At 44.0% G+C, this 15423-nt stretch overlaps 1 long non-coding RNA gene across 2 annotated transcripts in view; it reads left to right on the forward strand.

The window, feature by feature from the left end:
• Positions 1-732: 732 nt before the first annotated feature.
• The window catches only part of LOC308468865, a 39883-nt gene continuing 25192 nt past the window's right edge, over positions 733-15423 (forward strand). The window contains exons 1-4 of one of the 2 annotated variants that reach the window (XR_013981903.1): positions 733-899; positions 1002-1181; positions 2425-2537; positions 7579-7736. This is a non-coding gene — a long non-coding RNA (uncharacterized lncRNA). Of the gene's footprint in view, positions 900-1001; positions 1182-2424; positions 2538-7578; positions 8953-15423 lie in introns of those variants that run through there. The other variant, XR_013981904.1, reaches the window with a different exon arrangement.

The raw sequence follows: 15423 nt of genomic DNA on the forward strand, positions 1-15423 counted from the left end.
TGTACAACATTGTGATATGTTACCAGCTAAACATCACGATTTACTGAGATCACAAACTTATACTTTAACATATGGTTACATATTTTATAGTACAGATAGTTTTTTAACATCAGCACATTTTCTCTTAAATTAAAAATTGAAATTAGACAACAGGGGAAGGGGTGATTTTATTTCTTTCATCTTAGAAGCAAATAATCACAGTTTATTTTTCCACGGCACTAGCAGCAGCTTCGAGTTAGTTCTGGCTGAGAGCAGTAGCTGTTCAAAAGGCAGAGCCAGGCAGCAACCTGCAGGGTTAAGGGGAGGTAGGGCAAGGGTCCCAGTGAAGGTGTGTAGAGCAGTTAAATAAAGATACCAAAGCTGGGATCAAATGAGGTTTTCCCAGATTTGGGAAAGCACTGCCGGGATTCTGGTAACACCCCAGATCCCTCAGACTGCCTTCCCAAAGGGGGATAAAATGGACAGATTTTAATAATCTTTTAAGCAAAAAAGTGGCATGCCTAAATGGAACTTCTCAATTATGAATCTTCGTAATTTTGTACCACTCCAGATCAGATCCCTGTGCCGGATCCCCGCATTGCAGCAAAACAAGGTGCCAGCTCTAGGGCTCTGGCAGGTCCTAGAGCCCGTCTTTCCTTCTCTAGCTTCCGGCTTTGGAAGGGCAGGGTGAGGCTTCCCGGATGTGGTCAGAGCCCTGGCAGTGACTTGCCAGAGCCCGGGCACTGCCTTCACTGAGGGATGCAAAAGCACCATTTTATGACAGATCGTGATAGGAACAGAAAATGGACTTAATGAAATGGTGCCTGGTGTACAACATTGTGATATGTTACCAGCTAAACATCACGATATACCAAGATCACAACTGCCCCAGAGCCCTTGCACTGTATTCCTAAATTCAGGTAAGCAGCCCTCCACCTTGCTGCCACCCCATTCTGGGGATTTGTGGCTTTACGTACCCCCCCCCCCCCAAAATATGGGGATTACAGTTTATTTTTCCACAGAACTAGCATGGCCCTGCCTGCAGAGAGAGCCCAAAGGAGGAGCAAGGAAGAGGGAAAGAAGTTCCTAGCAAGAACCGTAAGGCATCTCGCGCTGGCATCTCCCTCATATCGTACCAGCCTGGTGCCTGGTGCTTAAAACAAGAAGCTCATGGTATCTATATTACTAAGGAAAGTTCCCAGGTAGGCTGCTTTCTTGAGTCCCTGCTCTTGTGGTTTGCTGCCCTCTGCAGGAAGCAGGGGACAGTTGAGGCAGCAGGAACCACAAGAGAAGTGATGACCAGCTTCACAGACCGGCTCCGACACTGATTTTTTTGACATACCACATGCACACATTGTTATGTATATCACCACATGGAGTATGATGATCTAATGTTGAACTCCCCCTCTCCGCTGCCCTGGAAACTTCCACAGCCCTTGTGCTACTAGGGATGTTGGAGAAAATCTGTTCCGTTCACTTTTAATGGAGAATCTCGCTAACCCACACTTCCTGAATCAATACAAGAACCAAAATGCAGCCATCCTTTGAAATGCACGTCTCCAGATTTTGCAATGCAGGTCTCCAGCCAACAAATCACTTTTGTTCATTTTCATTCATACACACACACACACACACACACACACACACACACTGCTATATCATGAAAAATATCAAAGTGGTTAACAATAATATCTATATAGTATAAAACCACATAAAATTATAAGCTTTTCTGAAAGATGTATAAGGTTAGCTGAACAGAATTGATTAAGGACTGATTTAGGAGGCACCTGTTGAATCTCTATTGGCAGAGTATTCCACAGCATCGGGTGGATGTGTACAAAATGTCGTGTACCACGTGTACCAAAATGCTGAGGTAATGTGCACATAAAAAGGCAGATTCATGGAAAAAACATACAAAATACATTGTAGTGGTAAAATTGCTTTCCAAGATGTATATATTAGGATACATTTGCACTAAATGCTGATGAATTTTCATGAAGTGTGTGTGTGTATCTCACAGACTGATGTGGAAATGTGAATAACTGAATTTAAGATTTTTAAAAAAAACAGGAGAAGCTGAGAGAAGCCAAAATGTACATATTCACCCAGTTCTGGGCCCTACTGAAGTCAGAATCCTGATGTCAGTAGACACAAAAAGTAAGAACATGGCTCTGAAGACTGTTCAGAAACTTCAGCTGGTGCAGGATTCAGTGGCCAGGTTGTGGGCAGGATGGTTTGAGCATATAACACCAATTGCAATACCTCAAGGACCGCCTCTCCCCATATGATCTACCCAGACCTTTAGATCATCTTTTGAGGCCCTCTCCTCCAAGAGAGGTCCAGAGGGTGGCAGCATGAGAACAGGCCTTTTCTGTAGTGGCTCCCTGCTTGTGGAATGGCCTTCCCAGGGAGGCTCACCTCATGCTCTCATTACATATTCTACAGGAAATTACTGCAGGAGATTGTAGGATATGGTGACTTCAAGCTGCTGCAAACACCCTTTGGATTATCACTGCTCCAATTGCCCAACACCAGGTCACATAGGAAGCTGCCTTAAGGTTAGTCAGACTCCTGGCCCATCCAGGTCAGTACTGTCTACACTGATTGGAAGTGTCTGTCCAGGGTTTCAGAGGAGTCTTAACCAGCTCCATCTGGAGATGCCAGGGACTCAACTTGTGACATTCTACCATGTTCTCTACCACTGAGCTACCACCTTTCTTCAACCAGGAGGTACACAGGAAACTGCTTTACATATTCAGACTGTTGGGCCATCTAGCTCCATATCATCTACACCAGGAATAGGAAACTTGTGGCCTTCTGTATGTTGTCAGACTACATCACCCCTGACCACTGGACATTCTGCCTGGGGCTGGTGGGAATTCAACTGTAACAAGTTTTGGAGGCGCACAAGGTCCGCATCCCTGGTATCCACTGACTACTGGAAGCTCTCCAGGGTTTTAGACATGGGAGATGCTGGGGGTTGAACTTGAGACCTTCTATCTGCAAAGCATTTGCTCAACCACTAAGCCACTGATCATAAAACACTAGACCGAGAATCCCCCTTAATCCTGGAATTGACTCTGCCAGGCTACTCTCTACTTCAAACATAAGCAGCAAACCAGTGCACAAAGAAGGACATGTCACTTGGCTCTCATTTTAGCACCATCTTCACCAACCTAGTGACTTTCAGCTCTTTTGGATTCCAACTCCCAATAGCCCCAGGCAGCTTGTGGCTGGTTGGTGAAGCTTGGCCTAGCACCTCAAGCATCAGAAAGCTCTTAAGATCTACACAGGGGTGTAGGGGCATTCCGTCCAGAACCTGAAATTGCCTCTGTTGTGAGCCCAGATTACTTCTCTTAGGCTCTTTGACTGTAAGCCTGGGTCACCCTGATGCTGTGGGTGTTTTCCCATATTGCAACAGGAAACCAACAGAAATGGCGCAATGTGGTGGTTATTGCTAAGAACTTGAGATCAGAAGTCCCATGCCATAGTTCAATTCTTGCCATAGCCATGCATTCGCTAGGCCTATGACAGTTTCAGCCCCAGAGTAGTAACAATGCTCCCTCTGTTTAAGTGTTTTCATCTATGCGGTCAAAAGCAGCCCAATAAGAGTGAGGAATCAGCCAACTAGGGGAAGCCCTGAAGTTTGCATAAGTGCAAAAAATATGTTTGGGGGTGGGCCTAAAGGGAAGGAAACCCCTGAAACAGTCCAACAAGGACTGAACATGATGAGTAGCCACATAATATTGGCTTCTTTTATTTTTTAAGTGGGGTGGGGAGAGAGGAGAAAAACTGGGAGGAGGAATTGAATGGAGTGTCTGGAACAGGAGAACTCATCCAATACAGCAATATTTTGATTATAATGGCTAGTTGTGAGGCATATATTAGTTCTTATGCATGCGAAGGGAATACAGTACAGTGGTACCTTGGGTTACATACGCTTCAGGTTACATACGCTTCAGGTTACAGACTCCGCTAACCCAGAAAGAGTACCTCGGGTTAAGAACTTTGCTTCAGGATGAGAACAGAAATCGTGCAGCGGCGGCGCAGCAGCAAGAGCCAGTGTGGTGTAGTGGTTAAGAGCGGTAGTCTCGTAATCTGGGGAACCGGGTTTGAGTCTCCGCTCCTCCACATGCAGCTGCTGGGTGACCTTGGGCCAGTCACACTTCTTTGAAGTCTCTCAGCCCCACTCACCTCACAGAGTGTTTGTTGTGGGGGAGGAAGGGAAAGGAGAATGTTAGCCGCTTTGAGACTCCTTAAAGGGAGTGAAAGGCGGGATATCAAATCCAAACTCTTCTTCTTCTTCTTCAAGAGGCCCCATTAGCTAAAGTGGTGCTTCAGGTTAAGAACAGTTTCAGGTTAAGAACAGACATCCAGAACGAATTAAGTTCTTAACCCGAGGTACCACTGTACAGATAATGAAGGCTCTTTTATCAATGTTCTCCACCCTGTTCTTTTCCCACTTGTATCTTTTTGATACAGATGTGGAATTATTATTATTAAAATAATTTGTTTTCAAGACTGAAAAGTGACTTGAGAAGTGAGGAAAATCCTCACCTTTACAGGAAAATCATATAATGATAAATATTGCTTCTTTTGCAATTGGGGAACTGTGTAGCTGAAGAAAAAGGAGAAGAGTCTGACTGAGATTACCAATTGTGCAACATAGTAAAAAGGAAAGGGGGGGCAAATCCCCCAACATATACACCTATGTAATTACTGTATTCTGCTAACCAAACACTGTGGAGAATTGTAAAAGCACTGAATCGCAAGACATTCCATCAATAGCTTTTAAAGTTTCCATGACAAATCCTGCCCTATAGAAATAAGCCAAATGACTGTGAGCTAAGGGCCATTTCAAAGGCAAAGTTCCTCTCATAAGCCACACACTGCCCACTGGCAAGAAGCTTTCTGCTGTTTCAGACAGGTGACATTCCTAGTCTTACCGGGAGATACAGGGGATGGAACCTGGGACCTCCTGGTTACGAATCAGATGCTCTGCCACTGAACCTGTAGATCTTCCCTGGGCCTAATGAACTGCAGTGAAGGGGTGTTGGGCATTTGGTTCTGGGATAACTAACTCAATGGTAGTGCCTATGCTCTCCTCCCATATGCATGTCTCAGGCCAGGTCATCCTTGCATAGGGATGGGTGGGAAATTGGATTCAGTCTGCATTTAAAGTCGAACCTACCAAATCCACTCTTCCTGACAAACCAGAACACAACCATATTTCTAAATGCATACTACCTCAAATTTTTCAGTAGAGTACCACAAGTAACACGTAAAACAATGCATTTATAAAGTCTGCATCAAAGTGCATACATTAGTGAAAACAGCATGCAAAAATGCATTATAATGGGAGACGTTGCTTTGCAATAATTTACATTAGCAAGATTTGCAAGGGTCTCTCCCAGCCCAACCTGGAGATGCCGGGGACCGAACCTGGGACCTTCTGCATGCAAGGCAGATGCTCTGCCACCAGTCAGCTTCTGTATATGGAGCATGTGTGTGTTTGTGATACTATTTCATCCTTCACACAAGACATTAAAAATAATGGTCTCAGGTTCCAACCTCAGGTTCCAACCCTAGAACCTCTAGCTAAAAAATCTGAGGTGCCAGGGCTGTGAAAGATAGATGACAGTTGAAGTAGGCAATTCTGGAATAGATAGCTGGGTTTACTGCACAACAGCTTCTTCCACCTGTCATGAGCCCAGTGGTGTTATTGCACCAGAGACCAATTTGGCCAAAGAATCAAGTGTCTAGGAAAATACTTCCCAAAGAAATCCAATACAGAATCCCTCTCTCAATTGCCAAAAAAACCCCTACTATTGTTGCAATTTAAAAACATATATATGGGGTGTGGGGAAAGCCAACCAATACTTCTACTAAATTCATAAGGAAATGAAGAAATACTGCAAGAAACTGGATTTCGGCTGAACCAAGCAAAAGAAACCCAAAACACCACATGTTTTACCTTGGCTTTCAGGGGTGTCACTGGAGACCTTTCTTTCTCCCTCTCAATTGCCTTTGGCACTGATGCCACCCTCAGGGGCTCCATTTTCCAGCAACCCTTTTGTTTCTGCCACAAGTGGGCAAGAAGAACCAGCTTGCTCCTTCTTCTCTCATCAATCTGTTGGTCCTGTGCATTGTTGGCCCCGAGGAATAGCTATGCTGGAGAGCAATTGCGGACGGCCCTGTCCAATCTCCTGGCCCTCGTGCGGCTGAGCAGAGATTTACCTGTCAAACACCTCCACCCCACCCCACCCCACCTTCTTTATCCTTGGGCTTCTCTTGATTTCCCAATGGCCTCTTGCTTGGTGGCTCTAGCAGTGCAGTGTCTCACCTTTCACCCGGAGTAAAAGGACAACTCCTTGGTCGGTTTGTTTTAGTTAGGGCTAAAAACTGCCTGGAATGTAGTGAGGCAGAGGAATAAGGTTGCTGTCCTGCCATAGGCAACTTTTTGCTCTATCTCACTCCTTGTTGTCCACACCAGGGAAAGTACCTTGATGACGAGGGTGCCTGTTGATGAGGGAAGCAGCTGAAATGGCACAAGCAAAATTTTTTCCCTGCAAACTAGTCATTGGTTGATTTCCCTCCACAAAGGAGGAAAAATATGTCTACAAGAGTCAGTGGTTGCTTAGTGGGGGAAAATTAGTCCTTGTTAAATTCAGCATCATTTTAATGCAAATTTTTCATAATATGCATATGCTTGTATGCACTTTGTCTAATATACACATTTTGGAAAGCTGTGTAACTTCATATAATCCATTTGTGTATATTGTTTTCATGGGTACATTCATTTTTATGCTCACCCTCCCCCAAAATGTGCATAATGGAGTACTGAATTGCTAAAAAGAAAGAAAGAAAGAAAGAAAGAAAGAAAGAAAGAAAGGAAGGAAGGAAGGAAGGAAGGAAGGTGTGAATTGTGAACAGTCTGTTTTCTTGTTTCATGTATTGTTTTGGAAAGTGAAGATTAGGTATAGATTCATCTTTAAATGCAAACTAAATTGAGTTTCTCCCTCATCCCTATGGGAGAGACAGTGTGGACAGACAACTGGATTCAGATATGGAAGATGTGAATTCACTGGGGTTTCCCCAAAGATAATGCTGTTCCCTAGTCTCCATTTGTAAAAAAAGGGAAATGGTGGTTTACAAGTTTGGCAGGAGAACAAAACTATGAAGCAGATATTGAGAACTTGTGGTCTATCATATGTTTGTTTGTTTGTTTATAAAGGCATTATAAAGGGTGGCCCCAAAGTAGGTATACAGTTGAATAAATGAAATTCATCACAACAGGTTATATGGGTACACATTAGTGGCACACAACAAAGTGGCAGTTAAATTTCAGGTTGGTAGTTGGAAAGAACAGTGGAGTCAGATAAAAGGATTATTTTTCTTTACTGATACTGTGACTGATGACAGTGAACATGAGTCAAGAACAAAGAAAGTGGATTCTAAAGCAGTATACCTACCTAGGGGCCACCCTGTATGCTACCATATGATGAATCAGGACAGTGTACAATGATAAAACACAATGAAAAGCAGTACAAAACGATGGTTAAAATGACTGGCTACTTGTTGGTCTTCATCTCCCATCAGCCTCACCCAGCATGACTGATAGCCAAGGAAGACTGGAGCTGGAGCTCAGCAACATCTGGAGTGCCCACAGGTCCCCAGCTCTGCTGCAAAGCATTCAGTGGTGCTGTCAGAACAAGGCTTTGGGGCAAATGTCCAAGGCCCCACTCAGCAATTTTGCAGTAAGTGAAGTAACACAAATTGCCATCCAAGGACCTTTCTAATCCAGAAAAGACCGCTGTTTTATTGCAGGAGAATTCTGCAACATATGGTTGACATAATATTAGTGCACGGGTGGTGAATTTATTCTGTTTTTTCTTGGTTCTGCAATGTTTCCCTATTGTTAACACATTATTGCTGCCTGTCCAGGGGGGCTACGGCAAAACAAAAGCAGGACATAAATAAACCAGTTATGGATTTTGGCAGGAAGTTACAGGATATGCAATGACTGGATGTCAGATGTGCAGCAGGTAAGGGCAGGGCTTCAAAAGAACAACCAGCCACTCAGAGTGGGCTGCTGATTGCTCCTTTGCTGGCAAAAGGTGTGCTCCCATTGGGCCATAGGAGCATGCCTTGCTCAAGGAGTGGAAAGCAGTTTAGAATCAATATAAACTGCTTCTCCTTCTTAGACTGCTCTTTGAAACCACAGTGTGCTGCTCATTTCAACCTCCAGTTTTTGAGGCTTGCAAAGGGCTTTGTGAGCCATTTCCCGCTGCTCCTTTCAACCCCTGAAATTAGGCTGACAAAGCCCCTTGCACTGTGGTTTCCGAGTTTGGGGATCCCACGCAAGGGATTTTAACAGGGTGCGGAGGACAACCCAGCTGTCAACCCTGTGATATCATAATGACACAATATGACTGAGAAATAGGTTGCCTCACCTGACTGTCAAAGCTGGCACCCAGAGTAAAAATCCCCAAACTGATTTATGGCCTCTGCATTTGCTAGCATAATCCTCTGTGTCTTAGAATAATAGAATTGTAGAGTTGGAAGGGACACCTAGTCCAGCCCCCCACAATACAGGAATAAATTGTATATCCCAGTGATATTCTGAATATGCAATATATTAGTGTTTTGATGTATTTTGTTATCACTTTGTTGTTTTATTGCTTTGTGTGGTCCCAATTTTTAAAAATGTAAGAGAACAGAAAAGAATTGCAGCCAATTTTTATTTTAATTAGGACAGCCTTGTTGTTATTTTACAATCTTTTGTAAATTTACAAAATTGAACGTACCCATTTCATTATAGGACCGCCCTATTGCAGATCACCATGCCACTCTGAAACTTTCTTAGATGATTCATTTATTTACTTACTGTATTTATAAACCACCCAGTTTGAAAATATTGTACTATTGTACAAAAAAGAAATAAAAAACTAAATGCTGTTACAACAACAAGAATACATTAAATCCCTCTGCAAAATCAGCATGAAAAATATCCAAAAATGCTACCCCTAAAAAGTCTGACTATATATATATATATGGCACTTGAAAGAACAAAATGTTGATACCATTCTGATTTTGGGTGTGGGTGTGTTCCAAAGTGCAGGTGCTACTTACACCTGCTCCAGTTAATTCTTAAACAGGCCACGTGAAACCCACACAAATGGCTTATATTTGGATGTTATCTCTGCACTGTTACAAGTTAGAACCTTTTGTACATTGAAGGGTAAATTTTGTTGCTTTGTGCTAAACCCAAAATAAGGCTGTTATGTCAAAAATAGAAAGGAAAAAAATCACAGGTACACCTGCAAAGCCTCTGGCCTTCTGTCTCCTTCCTGAAAATTATGTCAAATACAAAGGGCACACTTCACCGGCTGTTTCACCCTCACAAAGTCTGCTGAAAAGAGTGCAAGGGGCACATGAATAAGCAGCTTCCTAAGCATGAGACAAATGAAGAGAGTCCTGCTGGATCATATTAGGGACCAATCTAGGGCAGTATTTTCTTTCCTAAAGTGGTCAATTGGACACATCCCTTAAGTAGGGCAAGAAGGCAGTGTTTTTGTTTGTTTGTTTGTTGCATTTATGTCCCATCATTTCCCCCAAGGAGTTCAAGGAAACATAAATGGTTCTTCCCCCTCCTCATTTAAACCACAACAACCCTGTGAGGTCAGTTAGGCTGAAACACAGTGACTGGGCCCGAGATTACCAAGTGAGCTTAACAGCTGAGTAGGGATTTGAACCCTCGTCACCCAGGACCTAGTCTGATACTCTACTACACCACACTGGCTCTCAACAGCCACTCTTCGATTGCTGACCCTACCATTAGGCAACTGCCTCAGGTGGTAGTCATGGTTATTCCTCCTGAACCCCCAGGTGTTGCTACATGGCCTCTCCAGGGCTCACTAATCCGGCCTGCTGCCTCAGGTGCGGAGGACAATGCTGTCCCACCAAAATAAGATTCAACTGCCAGCCCAGTTGGCTCTGAAATGTTGAATTAGGAGGGGGTACCATCTTGTCCTTCACCTCATGCAGCAACATTTCTGGTCTTCAGTAACTGCCACGTGTCATACTGCCTTTGTGGTCGGCCTTCATGGCTAATAGCCACTGGCAAGTGGAAGCTGCCACAAAATATTGCAATATATCCCCTCAGGGACAGGGATTTTTTTTCTGTCAAGGACTGCATTCTTCACAAATTATCTGTCAGGGCCATGCTGATAGTGGGCAGGGCAGAAGTCAGGGGGGGGGGAGGGTGTCACTATCTGTCCTTCTCTCTCCCTTACTCTTTCAGCTTTTCTCTGCCATCCTACACTCCACTTTGCCTTCATTGAAACTGGGGCAGGCCCACCAATAAAGTGGGTTGAAGCACCTACCTCAGGCAGTGGAAAAACAAAGGATGTTTTCCCACCTGCTCCACTGCTCCCACCAGTGCCAGAAACTCCCCCCCCCCCCACTTCTTGCCACTGCATTCTGGTGCAGTGTTGCCTCTCATCTTCCCCACTCCTGTATCAACTACATCACAGAGGCTGTCTTCTGGCAACTAAATTCATAATCAGATGGAGCATTTTTTAAAGCATTTGATAGCAATGAGGAAGGCAAATATAAAAAGCAACCTCCCCCGCCCGCCCCGTGCTGACTGAATGTTCCAAAAATTTCTTTTTAGATAGTGAAATTGGCTATGTGAGCAAAAGGTTCCTAGCAGAGCCGACTTAAATGCCCCTTTCCTCATTTTTTGTTTGTTTATGTATCTTTCTGGACCAGAGAGCTATATCTTCAGTACAATGGTAACTGCAGTGTTGAATTCAGGGAGTGTTGCTATAAAATATTGCACCAAAGGAGACTCAGGAAACACTGATGATGATGCAGGCACCTTATTTAGAGTTAACTTTCTCTCTCTTTTTACTGGCAGAGTTCCAGGTACCTTAACACAATTGCATGATCACATACCGAAACTGAACTTTGGAGCACCTTATATGAAGGTTTAAAATTACTCCAGGCAGGGTTGGCATCAGTTTTGAGAGGTCCCCTGGTGTCAGGGATGGACCATGAGCAGTGCCTAAGATGAGGCAGGCACTGGGAGTCATAATCTGTAGGGCAAGCCAGTGGCCAGGGACTGAGGAGCAAACCAGAGGCAGGATCGAATAAGCAGCAGAAAGCTAGGACTAAAAAAATATAACCAAGGATGGAATCCCAAGCCCAGGAGCCAAATATAGCCCTCTAGTTCTTTCTGCTTAGTCCTTAGTTAACCCTAGTTGTGGGCAGGGTTGGTGAGGTCTCACAGGTCCCATTTAACACCCCACTGCCCCCAGGCTGCCATGCTAAGCATCCTCAGGCTGCTGGATCTAGCCACCCTTTCAATTCCTTTTCTGATTAGAGCATTTATTATTACAGGCAGGCTCACTGCTGTGCTACCTGTGAGTGCAAGGGTGCCCCTGAGTTGCCTCTCGCTGCTCAGAAAGCCTCTGAGCCCCAGCTCCCCTTTCTCTCTGTGACAGCTCACCTGCAGAAAAGTTCTGCTGAATTTGAAAGCCTGTCACAATTTTGTGACCTTTTGGTCTGTCCTAATAAAAATTATTTGCCCAACAGTGGAGTTGGGAATTTTTTCTCAAGCTGACATTAATACCACAGTCCCTTTGAGGGTTAATAAAAAAATTCTAAAAGTGGCTGTCCATACAGTGATTTTAGGTGTTTATCAGTGAAGTAAATAAATAGGCTTGGATTGTTTCTCAGTGCCATTGCAGGCTTTAAGAACCTGCTGTTGTTGCTTTTGTTGTTATCAAGTGAATCTATGGTTTATGCACAATTACAGACCTTTACTTAAGTCAATTAATTTTCTCCCCCTAAAACAATACATTCATATGCTTTGTTAAGTAAAGCTAGAGCTAGACAGGGTTAAAAGCAGTTACACACATACACACATATATTTCTTTCCCCCCAATATTGGATTTTGGTCAAATACATTTTCAGATTTTTTTAAGCTTTAGGGGGGAAACAATGAACCTGTTTACTGGAATTAAAAAGGTAGGAATTGTATACCACACATTATAACGCACAACCCTTTTCTAACTACCTTCCTTTTTCTTGGGGGGAAAAGAACATTATACAGTAATATTGTCTGCATCCCAAATGTATTTGAATGCTCCACCTTGTGGCAGTTTGGAACAAGTGCAACTATACTCCATTCATCAATTCCCCTGCTGAGACTCGGCGTATGAATTCAAGTCTGTGTAGCCCAAGCATAGGAGCCAATTCCTGGGGGCTGAGGTTCCTTTGGCCCCTCCAATAAAATATTTGAGGGAGCTGGGTCCCTGCAGAGTTGATGGGCATTGCCATTCAAATGGGGTGTGTGCACCACATCTTTTGATCAATTATGTGGGGCAGGACTTATCTGCCCCCCAATATTTTATTCAAGTTGGCAACCCTGAACCCAAGATTTGCTTTTCTATATGAATATAGAATTTTGAATTTCTTATTCAAATGCATGTTGCTGAAGTCAATGAAGGTATGCTGAGGTATGAAGATTGCCTGCATAAAGTAGCTATAAGAAATATTTCATCCAATGAAATCAATGTATGAGAGATCGAGGACAAACAGGGAAATTCCTTCATACAACACATAAACCTACCCAGGTATTAAGATCATCAAGGAGAAACCCTGTTGGCAGTGCCACCACCCTTCATAGTTCAAAGGGTGAGAGAGAAATTCAATTCAATTTGCATTTGAATGAGAACCTACCTAATTCACACTCACTGATAGATAGCTGCAAACCAAAATGCAGCTATCTATGAAAATTTGAACTTATCCAAATGTTGTGATGCAGTTCGTTCATCCCTGGGTCATGGGCATAGCCAAGGGGTGTGTGTGGAGGGGCAGCTCCCCCCATCAAGTAAAACAATAGAAATACTTAACTAACTGACCAATCACATCGGTTCTGCCCCCCCCAACAAAAGTCTGCCCATGCTCTGAATGCCTTCCCCATTTACTTCAATGAACCCAATTGCTCTAAGTGAACTGAGGTAAAGGTAAAGGGACCCCTGACTGGACCCTTTAGGTCCAGTCGTGACCGACTCTGGGGTTGCGGTGCTCATCTCGCTTTATTGGCCGAGGGAGCCGGAGTACAGCTTCCGGGTCCTGTGGCCAGCATGACTAAGCCGCTTCTGGCGAACCAGAGCAGCACACGGAAACACCGTTTACCTTCCCGCCAGAGTGGTACCTATTTATCTATTTGAACTTTTGACGTGCTTTCAAACTGCCAGGTTGGCAGGAGCTGGGACCGAGCAACGGGAGCTCACCCCGTCATGGGGATTCGAACTGCCGACCTTCTGATTGGCAAGTCCTAGGCTCTGTGGTTTAACCCACAGTGCCACCCGCGTCCAAGCCACTTTAAAACAGGACAACCCCATATGCACATCCAGAAGCCCACCCCCACAAGAAACACTGTTACTGGGGTGCACTGATCAGCCCTTATCTCCCACCCAAAAAAATAATATTTGAGACATCCTTGTTTGATGGCTCCTGAGAGCTGGGGACTGGAGCACTGACAACCCCAGGAAGCCATGGCAGCTTTATTTACTTAGTGCGGAGAGAAATATTACGGCTAGGAAACAATTATCACATTGAAATATCATTCCCTCTGTTTGCCTTTTCATTGCCCTCTCATGCAATATTGAGTTACTTATTAATGTGGCATGGCACTGTACTGGATTGGAGGCAATTGTTTTTCTATGGTATTCTTTAAGTTGCATTATTAAAGATCACTATAAGGAGCGCTAACCTTGAGAGTTTCACCTGGCTTTTAACTAACAGAGCTGTTGACATGTTACATTCAATGAGTGTTCAAGCTATGCAGAAATGGATAAGCTGTACATTCATTCAGTTATTCATGTATAACATTCAATGAAGGTACAGTCTACTTATGCAATGGCTGAGCTACACAAATAAAAAAAATCACACTCACATAAATGCTTGTACATGTGGAGAGACACCTTCTTACTCAGTTCAGTGTAATGGTGTGAACAAACCCAAATCAAATCATTAAATAGGAAACTTGGCAAATAGGAAACTTGCTTTTCGTAGTTCCTCACATAATATATGTCCTACTCAGCTCCTGTATGGTCAGAAGATCAAGGGACATGTGAGGTGTGCTAAGAAGAGCTTGGTCAACAGGCAGGTTTTGGAACAGAATAGGGTGACCAAGATGATCAAGTGGGGTGGGGCATCTAGCATAGGAGGATAGAGCAAAAACATTTGAGACTTTTTAGTTTGTGAGTGGGGTGGGGAAGATGACAAATTATGTGTGATGTACAGAAAGGGAATAGAGATAACTTTTTCTCCCTATCCCCTAACCCAGGAACTTTGGATGACCCAGTGTAACCTATTGGCAATAGAACAGATACCACCATGAACGGGTCTCCCCATCTTCAAATCTCCTTGTTAGAATTCCTGCTCCATGATTACAGTCATGGGATTGTTGTCTTTCACATGATGGTGTATGTTTTGACTCCACAGAGTGGGAAGTGACAGAGACAGGATGTTTGTGTTACTGTGTTCTGTGAAGTGGGACTATTGTCCTTTGCTCTCTCTCTTTGCTGTCTGATGCTAGAGACAGGGGGAGCCATGTTGCAGTGCTCCGTGTGTGTTTATATGTAAATAAAGTATATTAGCCAAAATGCTGAGTTGCTGAGATCTGTTACGCGAACTGCATGGACTCTGCAGATCCCTAAGTGTGCCGGTATCTGTTGGCATCGGTCGCTGTGATGTTTGGGCAGAAGAAAGCTTTTGAAGCTCCCGAAAGATTGACCAGGAGGGAGAGAACATGCCAGTCGGGCATGTGTCTCTACCAAGGTCCTACCTGAGAGTAGGATGAGCTCCTGACACACCTGACATCATAATGATGTCAGGTGTTGGACACCTATCAAAGTTTTGGGGTTGCTGTAACTGCCAATCAGCTGATCGTGGGTTAGAGCAACTGCCTTTGAAGATGTGCTTTCAGTTTATTGTTGCTGGGGGACACATCTTCAAAGAGTCTCCCTGTCAATTGGTCAAGGGGAGCTCCTTTGAAGTCTCTGCTGTTGTGCTATTGTGCAGTGCTTTCCGAACACTCAACAATGATGATACAATGCTTCCAAAACACCATGCACAGGGCTTGCAAAGTGCCTTGACCAGTGCTTCTGAAGTATCATCAATCAGATGCTTGTTGGTGCCTATGGTTCCTTTTCGTGTCTTTGTCCATCTTTAAAAGAATTCCTATCCCTATCCTATATCCCATATCCAGAGCTCTTTGTAAGCAGAACATGGATAGGAAACCTTGTGCCTCACCAGATGCTGTTGGATTCCAGCTCCCATCAGCTCTAGGCAGAAACGCCAGTGGTGAGGGATGATGGGAGCTGTAGTTCATCAGCATCTGTACTCAGTACTGAGGGTGCATTCAGA

The sequence above is a fragment of the Podarcis pityusensis genome (genome assembly GCF_964106645.2).
Source record: "Podarcis pityusensis genome assembly, chromosome: Z".
Taxonomy (NCBI): Eukaryota; Metazoa; Chordata; class Lepidosauria; order Squamata; family Lacertidae; genus Podarcis; species Podarcis pityusensis.